The 23,523-nt window shown below is 42.1% G+C and overlaps 1 protein-coding gene across 12 annotated transcripts in view; it reads right to left on the bottom strand.

The window, feature by feature from the left end:
- The window catches only part of LOC134347072 (receptor-type tyrosine-protein phosphatase delta-like), a 2,469,925-nt gene that overhangs the window by 1,780,433 nt on the left and 665,969 nt on the right, over positions 1–23,523 (bottom strand). For all 12 annotated transcript variants that reach the window (XM_063049175.1, XM_063049163.1, XM_063049170.1 and 9 more), the window contains one exon: positions 11,361–11,412. The gene's annotated coding sequence lies outside the window, so the exon portion shown is untranslated. The remainder of the gene's footprint in view (positions 1–11,360; positions 11,413–23,523) is intronic.

The following is a 23,523-nucleotide window of genomic DNA, read 5'->3' as shown; positions in this document are numbered from 1 at the left end:
TTTCAAGCTTACCACATTTTCATCCTTGAACTTTATAGATGTGAAGCGCTGGAAAGTGCTTTTATGTCAGAGTTATAAAAGAGCAGCATAGGAACAAGAGTTTTGGCACAGAGTCTATGCTGACCATCAAGCATCCGTCTATATACTGATACTAGCCTCACTCCCTTTAACTCTCCCTACATTGCTATCAACTCTCCACAGATTTCTATCATTCATTTCCACACCTGAAGCAACATGCAGGGGCTGATAACCCTACTAAATCACACATTTTTTGAAAGTGTAAGGAAACAGAGCAAACTTTACATAGTTTTCTGTGATGTATATATTCCAAATGGCAAATATTACAATTTATTGGCAATACCTAGAGAGATGTTGGCCCAAAATCTGTAGTCTGGAGCAAGCTCCCAAATCACTGCGTACTGATAAAGTTACTTATGTCCTGTAGACTTCATCAGGAATTAAGGGAAAGGACGAGAATCATATGAACCAAATTCAGGGCTACCAGGATACACACACCTTGGAAAGTAGAACAGGCCACAGGGAAAACAATATCTGAAATATCTTGGATGATGTCTAAGCCAAAGGGCATGCAATGCTAACTTTCAAAGTTCTCAATGCTTTTAAATGTGTAATATTTTAGAATTTAAGGGCTCCCAAAACCTCTCAAAATCATTTAAAATAAATTTAGACATGTTAAAATTCAAAGAATTTAATTATTAAAATGACCCAATACTTCCATAGACCTTCACAACAGTCTTGCTCCAGTGAAAAGAATGGGAAAGTTGTCTTTATGCCATATCTAAGTTGACTTTGGATGTTCAAGTGACTCCTCTGCTCAAATTAGTGGATATTGCTATAAGTTTGCATACCTTCACTAGTCCTTATCAGTGTCAGAGCACAGTTCGCATAAATGTCACAAACAACTGACTACTCATTTATGCCCAGCATTCCATAAATCCCAGTCATTTGCCTGGAAAAACTCCAGTAGTTTTATGGGGAGTTCTTAAGATTTCCTTACAAAATCGTGACTGTTAAATCTCTGAGAACTAAGAGTAGCTCAAACTTTCACCCAGGTTCAAAGTGATAGTTAAGAAGAAAAGAACTCACACCCCAAGATACCTAGCAATCTTCGGGGTGACAGCTTAACCATTCTGATATTTGTGTCTGGCACTTAGTAACTACAAGCAACTAGAGTACTTCAGAGGTTTATGAGTGTTTGATTTATGAAGTTTGGCTAAAATATTATAGACTTTTTGGAGCACATCTTTGGTGCCCAATACAAATGAATAGGGTGTTACACTCTCCTACTAATGCCAATTAATCAACCAACCTGGTCATTTTTTGAGATATGTGAGGAAACTCAAGGAGAAGATGCAAACTCCACATAAATATCACCTAAAGTTAGGTTTAAACCCAAGCCTCTAGTTCTATGAGGCAGCAGTGCTACCAGATGTGGGCACCATGGTAATGTAGCAGTTAGCACTACACTATTTCAGCTCAGGGCATTGGAGTTCAGAGTCCAATTCTGGCGCCCTCTGTAAGGAGTCTTTGTACAACCTCCTTGTGGAATGATTGGGTTTTTGCCAGATGCCCCGGATTTCTCCCACAGTCCAAAGACTTATTGGGCAGGTTAACTGGTCATTGTCAATTGTCTCACTATTAGGTTAGGGTTAAATTGGGGTTGTCGACGGTTGCTGAGGCAGCATGGCTCAAATGGCCAGAAGGTTTGCACTGTATTACAAAATTTAAAAATGTGCCACTTTCTGCTTGCTAGAGCTAGAAACTCTACCTGTCCAATATGGAAGAAGAATTTTGTTTGGCCAAACACCGTATAGTGTTGCATACCTGCATCCATCTGCATCTCACGCAGCAATGCAGCCTTCAGTTCTGCATTAAGGTTCTACAAAGGAGTAATGTCTATGCCTGTTCCTTTCCAACATGATAGATCCCTTACATACATGGTCAGATAATTACAGACCAGAACTCAGCAGGCCTGGTATATCTGCATACTTCAACTCTGTTTTATCCACCCCCCTTCACCCCAGTTCAGTCCCTTCCTACCTGCATCCATGACACTTCACATGCTCTTGATGTTTTTAATGACTTCAAATTCCCTGGCCCTGATCGTTTTATTTTCACCATTGACATCCAGTCCTATACACTTCATTCCCCATCAGAAGGGCTTGAAGATCTTTACTTTTTTCTAGATTATAGACTCAATCTGTTCCGCTCTGCCACTACTCTCCTCTGTCCAGAAAACCTGGTCCTCATTCTCAATAGTCTCTTTTTCAGCTCCCTTATGCCTGCCGTTTTGTTGGCTATGTGGAACAGTCTACATTCCGACCCTACACTGGTATCACTCCCCAGCTTTCCGTACACTACATCGATGACTGCATTGGGGCAGCTTCCTGCACCCATGTTGAGCTTGTTGACTTTATCAACCTTGCCTTCAACATCCACCCTGCCCTCAAATTGACCTGGTCAATCTCCAACATCTCCCTCCCATTTCTTGCTCTCTCTCTCTCTCTCTGTCTGTCTCTATCTCTGGAGACAGTTCATCTGCTGATATCTTTTATAAACCCACTGATACTCACAGCTAAGCGGACTATACCTCTTCCCATCCTGTCACTTGTAAAAATGCCAAACTCTTTCCTCAGTTCCTCTGCCTTCACCGCATCTGCTCTCACGATGAAGCTTTTCATTCCAGAACTAACAAGATGTCCTCCTTCTTCAAAGAAAGGGGCTTTCCTTCCTCCACCATCAAGGTTGCCCTCACCAACATCTCTTTCATTTCATGCAAGTCTGCCCTCACTCCATTCTCCTGCCACCTCACTAGGGATAGGGTTCATCTTGTCCACACCTACTACCACAATAGCCTCCACATCCAGCACATAACTTCCATCAATTCTTCCATTTCCAATGGGATCCCATTACCAAACACACCTTTCCCTCTCCTCCATATTTTACTTTCCAGAGGGATTGCTCCCTACATGGCTCCCTTGGCCATTCGTCCCTCCGCAATGATCTCCCTCCTGGCATTTATCATTGCAAGTGGATCAAGTCTCATACCTGCTTCTACACCTCCTCCCTCACTACCATCCAGAGCCCCAAACAGTCCTTCCAGGTGAGGCGACACTTCACTGGGAGTCTGCTAGGATCACCAACTGAGTCCAGTGTTCCCGGTGTAGCCTCCTGTATATCGATGAGACCTGATGTAAATTGGGAGACCGCTCACCAAGCACCTATGCTTCATCTGCCACCAAAAGCAGGATCTCCCAGTGACCACCCACTTCAATTCTACTTCCCATTCCTATTTCAACATGTCAGTCTATGGCCTCCTCTACTGCGATGATGAGGCCACACTCAGGTTGGAGGAGCAACACCTTATATTCTGTCTGGGTAGCTTCCAACCTGATGGCATGAACATTGATTTCTTAAACTTCTGGCAATTCCCCCCCCCCCCGCCCCTCACCATTCTCCATTCCCGTTGCCCTCTCTCACCTCATCTCCTTACCTGCCCATCAGCTCCCTCTGAGGCTCCTCCCCCTTCCCTTTCATCTTCTACCCTCTCCTATCAGATTCCCCTTTCTCCAGCCCTTTATCTCTATCACCAATCAGCTTTCCAGCTCTTTACTTTAACCCTCCCCCTCTCCTGGTTTCACCTATCACCTACCACATTGTACTTCCCCTCCTACCTCCACCTTCTTGCTCTAAATTCTCATCTTTATTTTCCAGTCTTAATGAAGTGTCTTGGCCCAAAACATCAACTGTTCATTCTTTTCCATAGATGCTGCCTAGCCTGCTGAGTTCCTCCAGCATTTTGTGTGTGTTACTTGGATTTCCAACATCTGAAGATTCTCTTTTCTCAGTCTCATTCTAGTTATTTGTGCAAATCTCCTCATATTTATGCTAACAGTTCCATAACTTGAGTAAATCAAGGTTTATATATGTACAACTTTTGTTTTCTTATGGAGGACTTTGGATTTTTCCCATCCTGTTCAAAATTATTTCTCTGTTACATTGTGACTTCCTCTTTGTGAACCTGCGCAGCTCCAGTGGATTATCTGCCCCCTTGCTGCTACTCAAGCAATAGCATCCAGCTGTAAACCATAGAGTATGTCTCCGATTGTTAAAGAAACATGGACAGACTATATTTGAAGCAGAAGTGACAAATATGAGTAACAAAATAATTATAATGCTCATTCTCAGATTAAAAGAAATTGTTTGTCAGAAATACTGTCGAAAATAACATTAAGAACAGTCACATTTTACTTTGACCTTTGTCCATTACAGAATAGAAGCATAAATATTTCAGGGGGTACTTGGTCATTTATGCCTGGGGTGCCTCTTAAAAGAAACATCCAAACAGTTCCAATTCCTACTATTTTATTATATCCCTATTTTCTCCTATCACTTACAGACATAGATATTGTTTGTATTGTTAAACTTAGCACTATTTTCAACACTGCCTGCAATATTTAAGCAGTATTCAGACTGTGCTTCACTGAGTATTCACTAAGTTATTCCAGCAGATCGTTTGTTGCTTCAGACAGTGTAATCCACTTTGAAGCTATTCACTACATGAAAGTGAGTTTTCTCATTTGTCCTTTGCTTCTGTTAGCCAGTTTTAAAATTTACACCTCTTATTACTGGCACCTTTTTCATTGCTCTCAACCCAAGCCACAGCACAAAGTGTGGTAATAGGTCACGTCAAAGGAATGTGCACAAGACCTGACTTGTGAGGACATAATTACTTGGGGGTCCGGCAGGATGGAGTTGCTGGCTGCTGTGAGCTGCAGGCATCTTCTGCCAAGTGGAAACTCTGTTTGAGGCTACATTTTTGATTTACCACTTGTTTGGATTACAAACCATTCCCATGAATGGAACCCTCCTACAACTTGTGAATGGTCTGTATTTTGAATGCATTTGCACTACTGTCCAGAGATCAAATTCAAATTATTGCATAAAATCACTTGCAAATCAACATCAGTGGATTAATGCTAACAATAGGTAGAGAGGAAACTGACATTTTGAATCTCTTTATGAACTCTCCAGTTCAGTCTGATCGTATTTACTAAGATTGACTTTTTTGGAACACCTGAATTGGGGCTAAGGGTGAAGTTACAGTATCTGGGAAATGGGAATGGCTATTAAAAATTTGAGGATCAGGTTCAGAATGAGGTTTACTGTCACTGATGTAAGTCATGAAATACATTGTTTTGTTGCAACAGTACAGTGCACTATGACAAATTACAGTAAGTTACCACAATAACAAAAGAAAAAAGTAGCGAGAAAAAGAATAGAGGGGTAGTGTTTACGAGTAAATAGACTGTTCAGAAATCTCATGACAGATGCTCCTAAGATGTTGAGTGTGAGTTTTCAGGCTCCTGTATCTCCTCCCTGATGGGAGTAATGAGAGGGTAAGTCCTGGATGGGTCTTTAATGATGGATGCTGCCTTCTTGAGGCACTACCTTATGAAGATGGCCTTGATCCAAAAGAAAAAAACTGATGAGGTGAGTGTAAATGTGGTAAATAGAATTCCACTGAGAAATCTGAAGTAGTTAGGGAGGACAAAGCAAGACAAGGAATTACGCAACATATGGTCAGAAATGTAAGGTAAAAGAGATCATGAAAAGAGTGGGGCAAATGATAAACTTGCCTTTGTTGGCCAAAACACAGAAGATATGAGCAATCATACCATGACAGTGTATGTCATTAGGTTTGGCCACAGTTAGAGTACTATTTTGCATCACTAAAGTCTGACCAGGAATTTTCAGTGTACAGAGGGACAGCAGAGTACAACTCTGTAGTTCCCTTAGACCAGCGGTCCCCAACTACCGGGCCGCAAAGCATATGTTACCGGGCCGTGAGAAAACGATATGATTTGACGATATGAGTCAGCTGCATCTTTCCTCATTCCCTGTCATGCACTGTTGAGCTTGAACGCACGTGAGGTCACTACCCGCGTGTCATCCATGTCAGCGCGGGAAGGAGATCAATTCCTTGAGCTTGCAAATGATGGCGGGCTGAAAAGTATCTTTGACATAACATCTCTGCCAGCATTCTGGATCAAAGTCAAGGCTAAATATCCTGAGATAGCCATGTAAGCACTGAAAACGTTGCTTCCATTTCCAACATATCTCTGCAATGAATGCAACGAAAACTAAATTGCGGAATAGACTGGACATAAGGAACCCCCTTCGAGTATTGCTGTCTCCCATCACCCCTCAATAGGACCGTATTGTTGCAGGGAAACAAGCCCAGGGCTCCCACTGATTCAGCGATATTAGTGTGTTGCAATGATTTTATATGTTCATACAGGGAAAATATGTGCTGTGCATTTAATATCTAAAACGTTACTTAAAATGTTATGATGCTATTGACTTATAAGTGACAAATAACCATATAACCATATGACAATTACAGCACGGAAACAGGCCATCTTGGCCCTTCTTGTCCCTTCTTGTCCGTGCCGAATGCTACTCTCACCTAGTCCCACCGACCTGCACTCAGCCCATAACCCTCCATTCCTTTCCTGTCCATATACCTATCCAATTTTTCTTTAAATGATAATATCGAACCTGCCTTTACCACTTCTACTGGAAGTTCGTTCAACACTTACTTCAAGCTCCCCTCTCCTCCCCTGATAATTGACTTATCACTATATTCATGCGTGGAAAATATGCGCCATGTGTTCAATATTAAATTCGTTAGATAAGCCTTTTTAGAAACGAAATTGAGTGTATTAGCCACCTATATTCTGGTCGTGATTAACACCCCCCCTCCCCAACAGAATTGCCAAAAAGGATGTGTAGGGTGAAAAAAAATCGGCAAGTCACGCATGCGCACACAGGTGACCGCGCAATGCTTCATGGTCATTGTAGTCTTTCTCCAGGTAAACACAACGTACTCTTGTCCTTTGGCAACCCTACCACGCTCCCCCACCCCCACCGGTTGGCCGGTCTGCAAGAATATAGTCAATATTAAACCGGTCCGCAGTGCAAAAAAGGTTGGGGACTCCTGCCTTAGACTGACATTACAGGAAGACAGGTTGGTGAAGACTTTGGCATGCTCACCTTCATTGGTTAGGGAGTTAAGTACAGGAGTTGGCATGTTATGCTGCAGTTATATAAGAAGTTCAAGTTCAAGTTTAATTGTCATTCACGCATACATGAATATCCATGAATACAGCCAAATGAAGCAGTGTTATTCCTGAGCCAAAGTGCAAAACACAGTACTAACAGTCGTACATAGCACAAGGCACCTAGAGCACATATAAGATAGCAAGCCCATATAAGAGAACAAACACACATGAGATGTCAGTAAAATATAGTCATACAGAGAAAAAGTAGTCCAACACCCATGAGTGTTGCAGCAGTCTGCAGATGAACACAATACAGCTTGTCTTCTGCTGAGTGAGCACTGGGGGGCAGAATCAACTCACTTCTGGCAATCAGGTGGAATGTACCGACTCCAATGCCTCGCTGCTGGACAGCTGTATACAGCTGACACTGTCGTTTGAGGCCTAGTCCTCCACTACGGCCAAAGGCCTGCTGTTCCCCCAATAAATCAGTGAATCAGACTTGCAGCATTCCACATTAATAGTGTCCAACATGGTCTTGTGATCATAAGAAAAGGAACTAAGATGATCACTTGCTGTTAGACTGCACACTGCCTTCACACACTGACTCCTCCAATCCCCTTCTGGCACATCCGCACTGTCCAGCTCTTCCAGTTTCTCCACCAATGAGCAACTTGCTAATGGGGTAGCCCAGGGTGAGCTAGTCAATTAGATACCAAATTGGCTTGGTGCAAGAAGTCAGAGGATGGCAGTGGAGGGTTTTCATTCTGACTGTGAGCATTGGTGTGCAACAGGGATTGGTCTTGTTTCACTCTCCTTGTCATCTGTACTACTGATCTAAATGACAATGTCGTTGACCTGATTAGTAAGATTGTGGATGACACCAAAACTGGTGGTGTCGGGAAAGTGAACAAGGTTATCTAAGATTGCAACAGGTTCAAAAGTATTGGGGAAATGGGTCAAAGAATGACAAGTGGCATTTAGTTCAGACCAGTGGGAGTTGTTGTACTTGACAAGTTAAACCATAGTAGGGCATACAGTTTGGTTGGTCCCTGTTGAATGTTGTAGAACAGAGTCTTGGGGTACAAATACATAGTTCCCTGAAGGTGGCAACACCCTTAGACAAAATGGTATGTGGCATGCATGCATAGCTTCCTGTATTAGTCTGAGGATTGAATACAGGAGTTTCAACATCATGTTACATTTGTAGAAAACACTGGTGAGACATCATTTGGAATATTCCATATATTTCAGGGTGCCACCCCATGGCAAGGACATGGTTAAGCGAGAATGAATGCAGAAAAGATTCACAAATTGCCAGGACTGAGGATCTGAGCTATATGGGGAGACTGGGTAGGCTGGCTCGTTCCTTGCTGGCGCAAAGAAAGCTGAAGGGAAACCTTATAGGAGAATCATGAAATCATGAAAGGTATAAATAAGGTGGATACTTAATTTTTGTCCCCCAAGTAGGGGAGTCTAAAACTGGAGCAGAGTAGTTTAAGGTAAGGGGACAGATTTAAAAGAGACATGAGCGGCAAATTTTTCCAACACAGAGGATGGTGGGTAAATAGAATGAACTGCCAGAGAAAATGTTGAAGACAGCACAGCATTTAAAAGACATTTGAATAGGTCTGTGGATAGGAAAGACTGAGAGGAATATGGGCCAAGCACTAGTTCAGGTAAGCATAACTAGTTGGACTGAAAGGCATATTTCTATTCTGTTCTGCTCACCTAACCCTTATCAATTCTTGTCAGATAAATCTCAATTATTATTGTAAAACTTATTGTCAGTCTACGAAAATCAAGAGAGGCTTTAGACAAGTGTATGTTTTCTCCCCTGATTTATTTAATGTGTACAGTGAAACAATATTACAAAAAACAACAGACATTTTGGGAATCAAAGTTGGCAGTGAAAACATCAATAAATTCAGATATGCAGATCACACTGTGTTAATTGTAAGTACAGAGGAAGAACTACAAAACTTAATTGATATAATTGTTGAAGAAAGTGCAAAAAGACAGAATGTATGGTGATATCCAAAAAGAAGGAGAATCCTATCTGCAGACTGAGAATAAATGGGGAAGACATAAAACAAGTACAGAACTTTTGCTACTTAGGAAGCTGGGTGACATCAGATTGCAGGTGGGACTTGGACATCATCAGAAGAATAGAGATGGCAAAAGACACCTTTACGAGAATGAAGAGTATACTGACCAATACTAAACTAGGCATGACAACCCGCCTCAGAGTACTGAAATGTTACGTTTATCCAGTTATGTTATATGGCTCAGCATGTTAGACAATATCTAGTAACATGAGGGAACGAATTGTAGCAGCAGAGATGTGGTTTTTGAGGAGGATGCAAAGAATTTCATGGATGAAATGAATATCTAACGAGGATGTCATGAACAGAGCAAACACAAAAAGAGAACTAATGTATGAGATCATGAAAAGGCAATGTAACTTCATTGGACATGTGACATGAAAAGGCAACGTAACTTCATTGGACATGTGATTAGGAAAGAGGAGTTAGAATGCACGGTAATTATGGGAAAGATTGAAAGATTGAAGGGAAGAAAGCAAGAGGAAGACAAAGGCAAATGATGATGGAGACAGCAACCAGAGAACTGGAAATGAATATCAATGAATTGATCCACTGGACCCGAAACAGGAGTGTGTGGGCCATGGCAGTCAAAGCTCAAACTGGGCATGGCACCTGATGATGATGATGATGATTGTAAAACTAAATACTTTGAACAAATTTCCTCCAATAACTTAACCGAACTGCGCTCTCATGTCAAAAGACTAATTTATGTTCAATTTATCTTTATCTTGTTCATGATGCTTATATGATGCTACGTGTCTATGATGCTGTTGCAAGTAACGTTTTCATTGCATCTGTGCTTATGACAATAAACTCGATTCTGCGCACATTGAGTTTACTAATCACTGCCTTGGATTGTCATCGTACTGGCTTACAATAGTTAACCAGCAGGGGGAGCCAGAAGAAAAAAGGTGGTGAACTAGCACAGATATCTGTGTTCCGTTCTATTATTATTACAGAGTTATTATAGATGCCCTTTGAAATAGCTTAGACAAAAGTCTCATAGCTATAAATTGACAGAGTAAACACTGATTTTTCAAAAGTACAAACATACTTTTTAAAATACATTTATCAATTAGCTTGCAAGTGATCTTTTAAAAAATTACTAAAACCAAATCTCACAGAGAAATTCAGGATGCAAACTTGCTTCATGTCACACTGACGTTCTTCCTTTCCACACATACAGAATATTTCTTCAAAAATGTTTGGATTCTCTATTATTATATGACCAGGATAGCAAAAACCCACATTATGCTGTCTTATCTGACGGTGAACTCAAAAATGTTTTCACTGAACAGCAGACTCACAAAGTGGAAATTTTTATTTCTTTTATTGTCATTTGTAAAATAATTTGTAGATATGAAGTTTTTAAAAAATATTTATGTAATATTCATCTCAATGAAAAAAGTGAAAGATGAAGACAACAAGGTAAATTACTTGAACAGAACATCGGTGTTCTAAAGCGCACTAGTTATTGAAAGGATATTTTTTGGGGAGAAGGTGCAGGAGTGAGGTTTTTATTTGCTTCTAGTTCTAGTTGGTTACTCTTTCCTAATCATAGAGCACTTTAAGTCCTTTCTGATTCAAATATAGAGAGCGATTTAATTCAACAACATTCTAAAAGTTTTACTTGGAAAAAATATTTTTGAAATGGCAAATATCATGCAAAATGTGCATATTATTGGCAATCATCCTTTTGTTTAGTAATTGCACTTTAAGGGACTTGATTTCTCAAAGATAAGATTTGGTTTAAAATATGACTGCAAATGGTGATAATATTTTCAGAAGAGAAAAGAAAGAAAAATTGAACAATTCCAATATCAATCAGGCCTGCTGACCTTCTTTTTCTTGTCCTTCACTATCTGTGTTGTTTTTCTGGTTCTTTCAAATGTTCTTTAAATAGCCTGGTTCCTGTATAAATTGAGAAACTGTGCAATCAACTGCTTGCCATGAATTGAAACCTTCACCCTTCACCTGTCGAACTAATGACTGACACAGTGATATCAAAGACTATTTCAATTAAGGACTTGAGGTATTGGAGACTGCACAAGCAATGGTATTGTAGCACTTCAGGATATGATTACACAAAGGCCTTTTGAAAAGAATATACGAAGTTTCACTTAAAAAAACATATATTCATCAGAAACTAAAAGGAAAGAGAGCTTTAACTTACTTTACTTCCTCAGACTCTACATGGAAGGCTGGTCAAAATAGTCATGATGTACCTGTAAATAAGGTGAGAAGAATATATATTAATCAGGATAAACACTTTGACTAATTTATTCTATTATAGTAAATTACTAACTTTATGCACAAGATTTTAAAGGATATCAGAACTTAATTCAAAACTCTTGATCTTATCACTTGGAGTGACGGAGGATGAGAGGTGATCAGATAGAGGAGTATAAGATGATGAGAGGCATTGACCGTGTGGATAGTCAGAGGCTTACACTTTGAGGACTACAGGCTCCCTTCCTTGAAACAAAAACACATAATGTAGGCTGGTAATTCAGGACGGCACGGAGTGGATGGTAAACATACAGAACTGTTGTATTCCAGATGAAGCATGCCAAGACTGCATCCGTTGGTAAGGTTGGATGTAGATATTCCTTTAATATTATTCACAAATAAAATGGGGAATGTTACTGTTGCCCATGCTATTTATCTCTCAACCAATTAAAAATAAATACATTTGTCATTTTTTTCAATGTAAATATATTTAGTTTTACATTTGATATGACCATTTTCTTCTCTCTTATTTGTTCATTTTGGCATGAGCTTAAATATTCCATCTGTGATTTGTTAAGATTTAATAGTAGCAGACAGCAGGTGGAGCACAGGCCATAAATTAATAAGCAAAATATGTTGAAGGAACTCAGCAGACCAGGCAGCCTCTATGGAAAAGAGCAAATGGTTGATATCTCAGGCCGAGATCCTTCATCAGGATTGAAAAAAAAGATGAGTCGTCAGAGCAAAAAGGTTGGGGGAGGGGAGCAAGAAATACAGTGTGGTAGGGGATAGGTGAAATCAGGAGGGGGAAGGGTGAAGTGAAGAGCTGGGAAGTTGATTGGTGAAAGAGATAAAGGGCTAGAGAAGAGGGAATCTCACAGGAGAGGGCAGAAGACTCTGGAGGAAAGGGAAGGGGGGAGCATCAGCAGATGGAGGTGATGAGCAAGTAAGCAGATAAGGTGAGAGAGGGAAACTGGAATGGGGAATCATGAGGGGAAGGTGGGGGGGGGGTGGATTTCCAGAAGTTTGAGAAATCGATGTTCATGCCATAAAGTTGGAGGCTACCCAGATGGAATTTAAGGTGTTGCTCTTCTAACCTGAGTGTGGGCTCATCACAGCAGTACAGGAGGCCTTGGACTGACACTTCAGAAAGGGAATGAGAAGTAGAATTAAAATGGGTGGCCACAGGGAGATCCCGCTTTTTCTGGCAGATGGACTGCAGGTGCTCGGAGAAGCGGTCTCCCAAACTGCATCGGGTCTTATCTGGAAGGACAGCTTGGGGCCCTGAATGGTAGTGAGGGAGGAAGAGTAGGGGCAGGTGTGACATCTCTTTGGCTAGCAAGGATTAGTACTAGGAGAGAGATTACTGGGGAAGGATGAATGGAGAAGGGAGTCACGTACAGCGCATTCTTGTTGGAGATGGCAGAAGATACGGAGAGTTATGTGCCGGACACGGAGCCTGGTGGGGTGGTAGGTGAGAAAAAGAGGAACCCTATCCCTGGTGAGGTGGTGGGAGGATGGGGTAAGGGCAGATGTCCACAAGATGGAAGAGATGTGAGTGAGGGCAACGTTGCTGGTGGAGGAAGGAACATAGAACATAGAATATAGAACATAGAATAGTACAGCACAGTACAGGCCCTTCGGCCCACAATGTTGTGCCGACCCTCAAACACTAACTCCTATATAAGCCCCCACCTTAAATTCCTCCATATACCTGTCTAGTAGTCTCTTAAACTTCACTGTGTATCTGCCTCCACCACTGACTCAGGCAGTGCATTCCACGTACCAACCACTCTCTGAGTAAAAAACCTTCCTCTAATATCCCCCTTGAACTTCCCACCCCTTACCTTAAAGCCATGTCCTCTTGTATTGAGCAGTGGTGCCCTGGGGAAGAGGCACTGGCTATCCACTTTATCTATTCCTCTTATTATCTTGTACACCTCTATCATGTCTCCTCTCATCCTCCTTCTTTCCAAAGAGTAAAGCCCTAGCTCCCTTAATCTCTGAAAGGAAAACCCCTTTCTTTGAAGAAGGAGGGTATCTCATTAGTTCTGGAATGAAAAGCCTCATTCCGAGAGAAGATGCAGCAGAGAAGGAGGAACTGAGAAAAGGGAATGACATTTTTACAAATGGCAGGGTAGGAAGAGGTATAGTCCAAGTAACTGTGAGAATCAGTGGGTTATTATAAGATAAAATGTCTCCAGAGATAGGAACAGAGAGATCGAGGAAAGGTGGGAGGGGGGAGGTGTCAGTATCTCATGATAGTATAGGCCATAAATTGTTCATGTTGTACTATAAAATGATGGGACTTGATACTTGAATTTCTCCAATATTTGAGAGAAGGATAAAACACTATATGTCAGTTTGTAAGCAGTAATCAAGATTTGAGTAAGTATTTCTCCAATTATGACATGTTGTGATCATCAAATTCTCTTGCTGAAGATTTCAATCTGTTACAGTATATCTATAGATAAGTTCGAGAGGAGGAAATCCTTGAGCACGTTATAATGTCCAACTAAACTAATTCTCTCCAAGATGTGCTTAACTATCTGAGATAAAAGAGCTGAGTTGTGTATTGATATTGAGAACTCTCTGCAGCAAAGCTAAAGTACCAGTGGTAGATGTTGCAAGGTCCCAATTCTGGAAAGGTTCGATCATGCAGCACGTTTGTGAAACATTAATTGGCTGATTTTGAGCGCAATGCCAGTTGTAAAATTCTATCAGCATTTAACAGAGCATATAGCATACACTAAGTGATTCAAACAGGATTTTCCATGGATGTAATGCACTGACAGAAAGAGGACATGAAGTAGCTTAGGGAACATCCAATTACTTGCTTCCTTGTGAAATGCAGTCATGGGTATGTAATTAGCAAGAGTCAATAGAAAAGCAGATTTTAATAGGAGGATCATTCCTGCTCCTTAATCAGCAGTACTGTCTTCAAAATGAATGGATCATTGTACACATTCGGTCTGCAGCTTACAATCGCTTGCAACAGGTCCAACAGGGAGGGAATGTCAGAAACTGTGCTGTAATGTGAATGTGATGTGCTGACCATGTCTAAAGAACTGTAAGTTCTATGTATCATGTACACATTTGCTCTGAGTGTGAGAACAGCTGAGAGCTTTCTTTAAACTAAGTTTTCAAATGTATTTTGAGCACACTTAAACTGTGATTGAGAATGTATGTGCATGTTTAAACTGAGTGTGAGTGTGTGCACTTGAATTTAAATTGGGTGTGTCTAGCTGTATTTAAGCAATGAGTGAAAACATGAATTCTAGTGATATAGAGCACAGGTTTCCCCCGCCATCTGAAGGTAGAGCGTTCCTATGAAACAGTTCGTAAGCCGGAATGTCATAAAGTGAAGAAGCAATTACCATTTATTTATATGGGAAAAATTTGTGAGCGTTCACAGACCCAAAAAATAACCTACCAAATCATGCCAAATAACACATAAAACCTAAAATAACGGTCACATATAGTAAACGCAGGAATGATATGATAAATACACAGCCTATATAAAGTAGAAATACTTTTCTACAATCATTGCTGCACTGTTCTCCTTACCGAAAATCTCACGCAAGCGCTCTCGGCAGAAACACTCTCTCCAGTAACCTTTAAGCTATGAAGCTGCCAAATCATAACAAATAACACATAAAAATACACAGCCTATATAAAGTAGAAATAATGTATGTACAGTGTGGTATCACTTACTGGAATCGGGAAGACAGCGCTGAGCACACTGATGATGGTGTGTTAGGCTGAGTCACCGGAGGTTGGAGTGGTGCAGTGGTCCCCAACCTCTGGGCAGCAGACTGATACCGATCCGTGAAGTATGCAGTGGTGCAGCAGTAGCCGGGACCCACCCAGCACATCTTTAAGAAAAAAACCGAGATAGACAAGCTAATTAATTAGGTGCCACCCAACACGTAAATGTGGGCCCAGATCAGAGGCGACGCAATCGGCAATTGCCTCTGATCTGGGCCGACATTTACGTGCTGGGCGGCACCTAATTAATTAGCTTGTTTATTTCGGCTTTTTTCTTAAAGATGTGTTGGGTGCGTCCCGGCTACTGCTGCATTCTCTGTGGCAATGTATCGGTCCGTGGCCCGGGATTTGGGGCGGTGGGACACTGGGGTGTCATCTCATCGTTGTCTGTTTCTATCAGGGCAGGCAGGTCATCTTCTTCTATGTCTGTCTGCCTCTATGTCGAAGGTCAAGGTTCGTTGTCTGCTGTGGCTGATGTGGAAGGTTTGAAAAACGACAGTATGCTTGACTGCTTAGCCTCGCGCATTTTTCTATCATACAGTTCTTTGTAAGCACTCAAACCATCCTGCAAATATGCCCTAAACCTATGTACCCTTTCAAAATTAAAGTCGTACTTTTCTGTAATCATTGCAGCGACAATCTCATGCAGTTGCTTCACGTTCAGTTCCTGGACGACTTCACTTTCAGTCTGTTCGCTACTGCATTCGGTTTCGATTGTTATCCTTTCCTCTTCCAATTGCATCAGCTTCTTCATCTATCAGTTCTTGGTCATGGGATACTAAAACCTCTTCAACATCATCTTTGTCAACGTCCACAAGCCAAACTCACTTTGTCCTTACTTCGTTCACCACAATTGAAACACTTAATTATGTCTAGTTTTACACTAGGTGTAACACCCTTACGAGCTCTTTTAGGCTTTTCCGATACCTTAGAACTCATCTAATGGATGCTCAAAATAAATCGACATAAAGCACAGATGCTCACAGGCATGTGTTTAAGCAATGTTGGCTAGAACACAGTTCTGTGGGAGAAGCTTGGCTGCTCGGGGCGCGAACTGCCTTTTATCGCGCGCTGCCTTTTTTCGTTAACAGTGAAAACAAGTTCTGTTAGCAAAAACGGGTAACTAATGTAGATCTTTTGTAACAGCGAGGTTTCGTAAAGCGAACGTTCGAAAAGCAGGGGACACCAGTATCTTAGCAAAGTTCAGTCTTGCAGTCATCCACACCCATCATGAGATGGCTGATGTGGAATCTTTGTGGTACCTATCTCATATTGTGCTTGGATGTGGGTTGTTGTCAAGTCTTATTGTGCTCACCTTTCTGACTAAATAGGGTTATAACAAAACCATGCTCCGATCATTTTCCCAAGAGTTAGTCTTCCCTCCATTTTTTTTTACAAACCACACTTGGCCTGAGAGTGGCCTCCCTTCCCGTCCTGGCATTGAGGGGCGCAGGATGATCAGTTTGGGATGCAGTTCAGAAGCTGTTTTAAAGTTCCTTGTGAAGACTACCTTGGCATCATCACACATACATTGAGGATCACAGGTCATTAAACGTTCACTAATTGTACAGGAGGACTTGCGGAATTGATAGATTTTTAATGAAGAAGCTCACCCCATGAAGACATTCAATATCCAGTTGCCCCTTCAGAAGAAGCTGTGCTCACAGGAGCAGGCCTCTACCCATATCTCAGGAGTGAACTTTTGAGTAAAGCAAACAGTGAAGTTCAATGCACCAGAAAAGCCCATTCATCAGTTCAAGAATAAGTGTATTTGAAGATTAAGACCTTGACTTGGCATAAAATACATGTTCTACCAGTGGCAGTGATCCCCACTCTCCCAAATGTTTCTGAGACTTGGACTACCAACAGGCATTGGAAAAATACTTTCAACCGTATTTCTGGATAATCCTTTGGAAGGATAAGCAAAGCAAATGTCAACATCCTCTCCCAGGCCAACATTCCCAGTACTGAGGCTCCAGTTGCACACATATTGGGCCAGGCCATATTTTTCTCAGGTGTGGCAATAGACTACATCGGCTGTATTCTAAGCTGCAGCATGAGAATAATCAAGGATGTGCTCAAGCAGGTTCAGACAGAAAGGTCAGGGTTAGAGGGAGGTGATGACTTAAAGTAACAGGGAACAGAAAGTCCGGAATCAGCCTGACAGACTGAACACAGGTGTGTTAAAAGGCGATCACACAATCTGCATTTGGCTTCTTCAATATGCGAGCCCCACATGGCATTCTTTCACTGATGAACATCTGAAAAGGTTTTGCATTTTATTTTTTACCTGCCACAATGCTGACCTTTAGTTGTATCAACTTTTCTTTATAACTATTTTCCCCATTTCCTTTCAATCCTCAGTTTCTGAATGTTCTCTTGCTTATTCCTTGAATGGATTTCTTCCTCTTTCTTTCCTCATTAACAACAGACAATCGATTGGTTGCTAGTAATGTATCCTGTTCAATTGTCCTTTTCCAATGGGTAGATGTAGTGGATGCTTGATCGGTATTGACAAAGCCTGCAGCTTCAATGCCAAAGTTCTATCCAGCGAATATTTATACCCAGACCTGTGATAGACCCAGATGCTTACATTTCTTTCTTTGAGGCTTGATAGCAAAGTTAGCTTCCACTAAGATCTTGAGAAATTATAACCAGGCACAATTAAGCCTTACACGACTTGGCATTTGTACATTTCCACTGAGCTGGGATATGGGGGTCTAGAGTGTGCACTTTACCTTTGTTTTTTTCCACCTAACCTTATGGTTTCTGAGTCAAAGCCACCCTCTCAGTGGAGACCAGGTTTCTCAACATGACTCCCAGATCAAAGCAGGAACAACTTGCTCAATCTGGTTCAGCTGTTCACTGTCTCAATCTAACTTGTTGTCAGGGTAACCCACGTGACCAACTTTCCAAAATAGAATTATATCTTACATATTCAAATTCATTCCAACATCTTTCAGTATTAAAAATAAAGGCCTGCTCAAACCTCTGCCATCTGCGCATGAGAATATGCTCATTCAAAGTTGAGAATAGAAATAGGCATTTGTTACCAAAAGAATTACATGAAATGCTTAGGTTTATTAATCTCATTACACTTTGTAATATCAATGCCTACTGTACTAATTTCCAACTAATGGCAGATTATCAGTGCTTTGAAACTCATATTTCTCAAAGCTATGGCAGTAAAGTGATTCATTTTAATTGGTAATGAAATCTTACAAGCCAACTCTGGGGGAACATTAAACTGACAGATTTGCAGTAACAGCATTTTATTATAGAAATGTCAACACCTCTTTCTGAAAGCGGATGTCAGCTGCACATATTCTGCTGTCTACTTTTCTGTCTGAGTATAAATCAAAGCTGCGGTTTTCTGTAATGTTTCAGTAGGTGAATAATCTGCCAACCACAAATAATTAACATTTACTGTTGGCACTTCAGCTCTATCATAATTAAACAGCACCTTCATTATTAACTTTACTAAATAAAACAGTCGTCAGTATTCTCCTTGGCAGGGCCCAGTGTGCAGGTCTGTAGGGTAAATGCTGCTCAGCTGATCGTTTCATCTGACCTGCAATGCACTGTTTAATTATTCACAAGAGTCAAACCACTAAAACTGCCAGAAACCCATTAATGTATTAATTATTAAAATTCTCGATGCATGAATAACTCTGTTTTACCCTTATATTCATCATTTGGATTCTCGGATGAAAGAACAGCCCGTTATTGCAAAATTAAATGTCTTGTTCCATAAATGCATGATAGTAAATTATTAGTTTTAATTTAGTTATTGACAAATTACTTTGTAAAAATACAAGCCGTTTTGTCATTGTTGGCCTTCTGAGTTGAAGCAGAACAAATGCAATAAAAACTTGTGTTTGAAGCTCAGAACAAAGATACAAGGATTTTTTTTGCATAATTAAAAGACTAAACTAAAGGCTGTGTAAAGGTATCTCCTTCTTATCCAGGGCCAACTTGACATTTTTTTGTGTGGTATAAATTGATAGCATTTAATAATATCACTTCATCTATATCACACTGTGCTCTGCTTGCATTTGGGTGAACCTTCAAATCACTGCTCTCACTGTTTTGAAAACTATCCATTAAAGTTACTATGTGTGTGTTCCCAAACTAAATTGTGGTGCAAATACCATTAACCTGAGTTTGAATAAAACTTCCTGCAAAATTTCCTTCAAAAGCAACCTTTCTGATGAACTTGAGAAGTACTACCTGATCACAAATGTCCAGGTCACTCCAAAAAATGATATGCTTAGTTTATAATTCCTTATTTTTCCAATATTTTGCACACGGATGTTAATTAAATATTAATACGTTCACATGCTGATTTTCTAAATGTTTTCCATCAAAGCAAGCTGGTGCTAGTTATTAAACCGTGAAGCCACATCTGTGGTATGCACTTCGTACGCAATACCCCACTCCTTCTCTAAGAGGAAAAAGACTTCAGCATTTATATAACCTTGATCAAACAAGAGAAAAAAAGAAAACACAGACATGAATTAAAGTCTAAGTGTTTGGAAAAGTAATGATCAGTTCCAGTTCGGTTATAGTGATGAGACTGGGGGGGGGGGGATTCTACTCTTTGACACAACACATATTCCAGAGCTACACATTATGATATGAAGATTGGTATGCACTTTGGTAGTAGAAATAAATGTGCCGACTATTTTCTAAACAGGCAGAAAATCCAGGAATCTGAGATGCAGAGGGACTTGGCAGTCCTTGTGCAGAACACCCTGAAGGGTAACTGGCAGGTTGAGTCAGTGGTGAGGAAGGCAAAAACTATGTTAGCATTAGTTTCAAGAAGTCTAGAATACAATAGCAAGGAGGTGATGCTGAGGCTTTATAAGGCACTGGTGAGGCCTCACCTTGAGCACTATGAACAGTTTTGGCCCCTCATCTTAGAAGAGGTGTGCTGGCATTAGAGACGGTCTACAGGAGGTTCACATGGATGATTCCAGGAAGGAAAGGGTTATCATACAAGGAACGTTTGATGGTTCTGGGTCTGTACTTGCTGGAATTCAGAAAGATGAGGGGTGATCTCATTGAAACCTTTTGAACGTTGAAAGGCCTAGACAGAGTAGATGTGGAAAGGATATTTCCCACGGTGGGAGAGTCTAGGACAAGAGGGCACAGCCTCAGGATAGAGGGGTACTCTTTCAAAACAGAGATGCAGAGAAATTTCTTCAGCCAGAGGGTGGCGAATTTGTGGAATTTGTTGCCTCATACAGCTGTGGAGCCCAGGTCATTGGGTGTATTTAAGGCAGAGATTGATAGGTTTTTGGTTGGACAGGGCATCAAAAGTTACCGGGGAGAAGGCCGGGAACTTTTGTTCATGGGATGACATTGCCCTGAGAAATTAAATCTCTAGCTTTAATGATCTCCCAGCAAAGATGAGAGCTAAAGATATATAAATGGGTATTCAGTTGGAGAATTCATTGGACCATTTGCAAATATGCTTGCAATACCCCTTTAGAGATGATCAGATGGAAGAGTAGTGGAGGGATTAACAGATGAGAAGTCAACTGTTAAAAGCATTCCCAACCTCTGTTTACATGTAAATGATTGATGTGACACGTTGTCACCTGGGAAGGACCTACATTTTTTGATAGCCTAGCAATAACCTTGCTTGTTGCTCTCTCTTCTTATTCCAGCTTTTGCAACTCTTCCTCATTTGTTACTCTGTCTTCCATAATATTTTCAACAGTCTTCTCAAAAATTACATTTCTGCAGCTTTGAGCCTTCCCTCATTTTGCTTTGATATTGTCCAATGTTCGCTTCCATATGTTAGTGAGGAATGAACGAAACATTTCAACATTCTGCGTATCATACACATAGAAATTATTTTATCCTTTCTTATTTTGTTCAAACACTCAGGCATGTATTTAGTAATCCAAATCCTTCTTCTAATTTCACCATCAGTGCTCCTGAAGTAATTGAGCTTCCATGTTTGTTTAATTGTTTCGTTGCCAACATTCAGTTCACATGTCTCTATTACTTTCTTTTTTGCGACAACCACATATTTGATCTTCTTGCAATTGATGGACGATCCTCTCCTTGCACTTTCTTCATCCACTTTGTCTAGTACTTCATGGAGTTTCTCCTTAGAAGTAGCAATCTGCTCTGTGTTGTCTACATATTGGAGATTGTTTGGATTATATCTGTCAATTATCATGCCTGGAATACTAATAATCTCTCAGAATTTTCCCGCTATAAATGTTGAATATATCAGGTAAGAAAGCAAACCCTGCCTCACTCCCCTCTTAATCTGGACAAAATCACTTGTCTTATTTTCAACTCTCATTTCTGCTCTTTGTTCTCAATACAAATTTCTGAAGATTCTGCGATTGTTCCCATCAATGTACAATTGATTAGACTTCAAATAATTTACAATGCTAAATATTTTTGGGCCATAGAGAGCAAGCAAATGAATACAGATGACTCCCATGTTACAGGGGTTGGGGTAATGGGAATGCTCCCTCGGAATTTACAAAGCACACCACAACAAATTGATATATATGTTTAAAGTCATTCTCAATGAACTGGTGAAAAACAGCAAATATGTTTTTTCAACTCTTGACTTTTGATGGACGCACACTTTAGGTAGCTTCGTGTTGTATAAAAACTTGATATTGTAGCGGTGTGCTACACACGGCGCTAGAATAACCACACGGAGTCGGTGAGTTAGAGTTGCGATGAAAAAGATTTATTCAAATTTCGCGGCCTGCTTTAAAGCCTTCCCGTTCCTGCCCTCCCTGGGGCAGGATTGCTGTGGGGAATGCATATTCCCAGACCCTTTCTGCACGCGGGATTTTCCCCCTGCTGGTGAAGATGGCCTGGCGCCCTTTTTGGGGCTGGCCTTCTGCCTGCGCGCGCTGTTGTGAGCCGGTTCGTGTGTGCTAGAAAGTGGGTCGCCACATAACCCCCTCCCAGAACCGGCAATACCTCCCCCAGTGTCCACAGTCTGGATCGGCCTCTGTTTGGGAGGTCTGCCCCTGGGCCACGGTGCTTCAGCCTGGACCGGCTGTGCCAAGTCCACATGGGCCGGTTTGAGTCGGTCCACTGTGAAAACCTCCTCTCTCCCCCCAATGTCCAGCACGAACGTGGACCCGTTGTTCCTGATCACCTTAAATGGCCCCTCATAGGGCCGCTGTAGCAGTGCTCGGTGTCCGCCCCGTCGTACAAAAAGAAACTTACAGTTCTGCAGGTCTTTGGGTACGCAGGTCGGGCTCTGTCCGTGCTGTGAAGTGGGGATGGGGACCAGGTTACCGAGCCTCTCACGTAGTCTGTCCAGGACTGCTGTGGGTTCTTCCTGTTGCCCCCTTGGGGCTGGTACGAACACTCCTGGGACTACCAGGGGTGCGCCGTACACCAATTCGGCCAACGAGGTGTGCAGATCCTCTTTGGGCGTCGTGCGGATTCCGAGCAGGAACCAGGGAAGCTCGTCCACCCAGTTAGGCCCCTCCAGGCGGGCCATGAGAGCCGATTTCAGGTGACGGTGGAAGCGCTCCACTAGTCCGTTCAACTGTGGGTGGTAGGCAGTTGTGTGGTGTAGCTGAGATCCTAAAAGGTTGGCCATAGCCGACCACAGGCTGGAGGTGAACTGGGCGCCCCTGTCGGAGGTAATGTGGGCCGGTACCCCGAAGCGGGCTACCCAGGTTGCGATCAGTGCTCGGGCGCAGGATTCGGAGGTGGTGTCGGTGAGCGGGACGGCCTCTGGCCATCTGGTGAACCAGTCTATCATAGTTAGGAGGTACCGCGCTCCTCGTGACACTGGCAGGGGCCCCACGATATCCACATGGATGTGGTCGAACCTCCGGCGGGTGGGTTCGAACCGCTGCGGCGGAGCCTTGGTGTGCCGCTGCACCTTGGCCGTTTGGCACTGCATGCACGTTTTGGCCCATTCACTGACCTGTTTACGAAGTCCATGCCACACGAACCTGTTGGCGACCAGCCGGACGGTTGTCCTGATGGAGGGGTGCACTAAGCTGTGAATGGACTCGAAAACCCGCCGGCGCCAGGCTGCTGGGACGACGGGGCGGGGTTGGCCAGTAGCTACGTCACATAGTAGGGTCCTCTCGCCTGGGCCTACGGGGAGGTCTTGGAGCTGCAAACCGGAGACTGCAGTCCTGTAACTGGGGATCTCAGCGTCTGCCTGCTGTGCCTCTGCCAGCGCTGCATAGTCCACCCCCTGGGACAGGGCCTGTATGGTAGGTCTGGAAAGTGCGTCCGCCACGACGTTGTCCTTTCCAGAGACATGCCAGATGTCCGTCATGTACTCGGAGATGTAGGACAGATGTCGCTGCTGGCGGGACGACCAG

The sequence above is a fragment of the Mobula hypostoma genome, chromosome 5 (genome assembly GCF_963921235.1).
Source record: "Mobula hypostoma chromosome 5, sMobHyp1.1, whole genome shotgun sequence".
NCBI lineage: Eukaryota > Metazoa > Chordata > Chondrichthyes > Myliobatiformes > Myliobatidae > Mobula > Mobula hypostoma.
The sequence above is the reverse complement of the archived record's forward strand: the minus strand, read 5'-3'. Positions and strand labels throughout refer to the sequence as shown.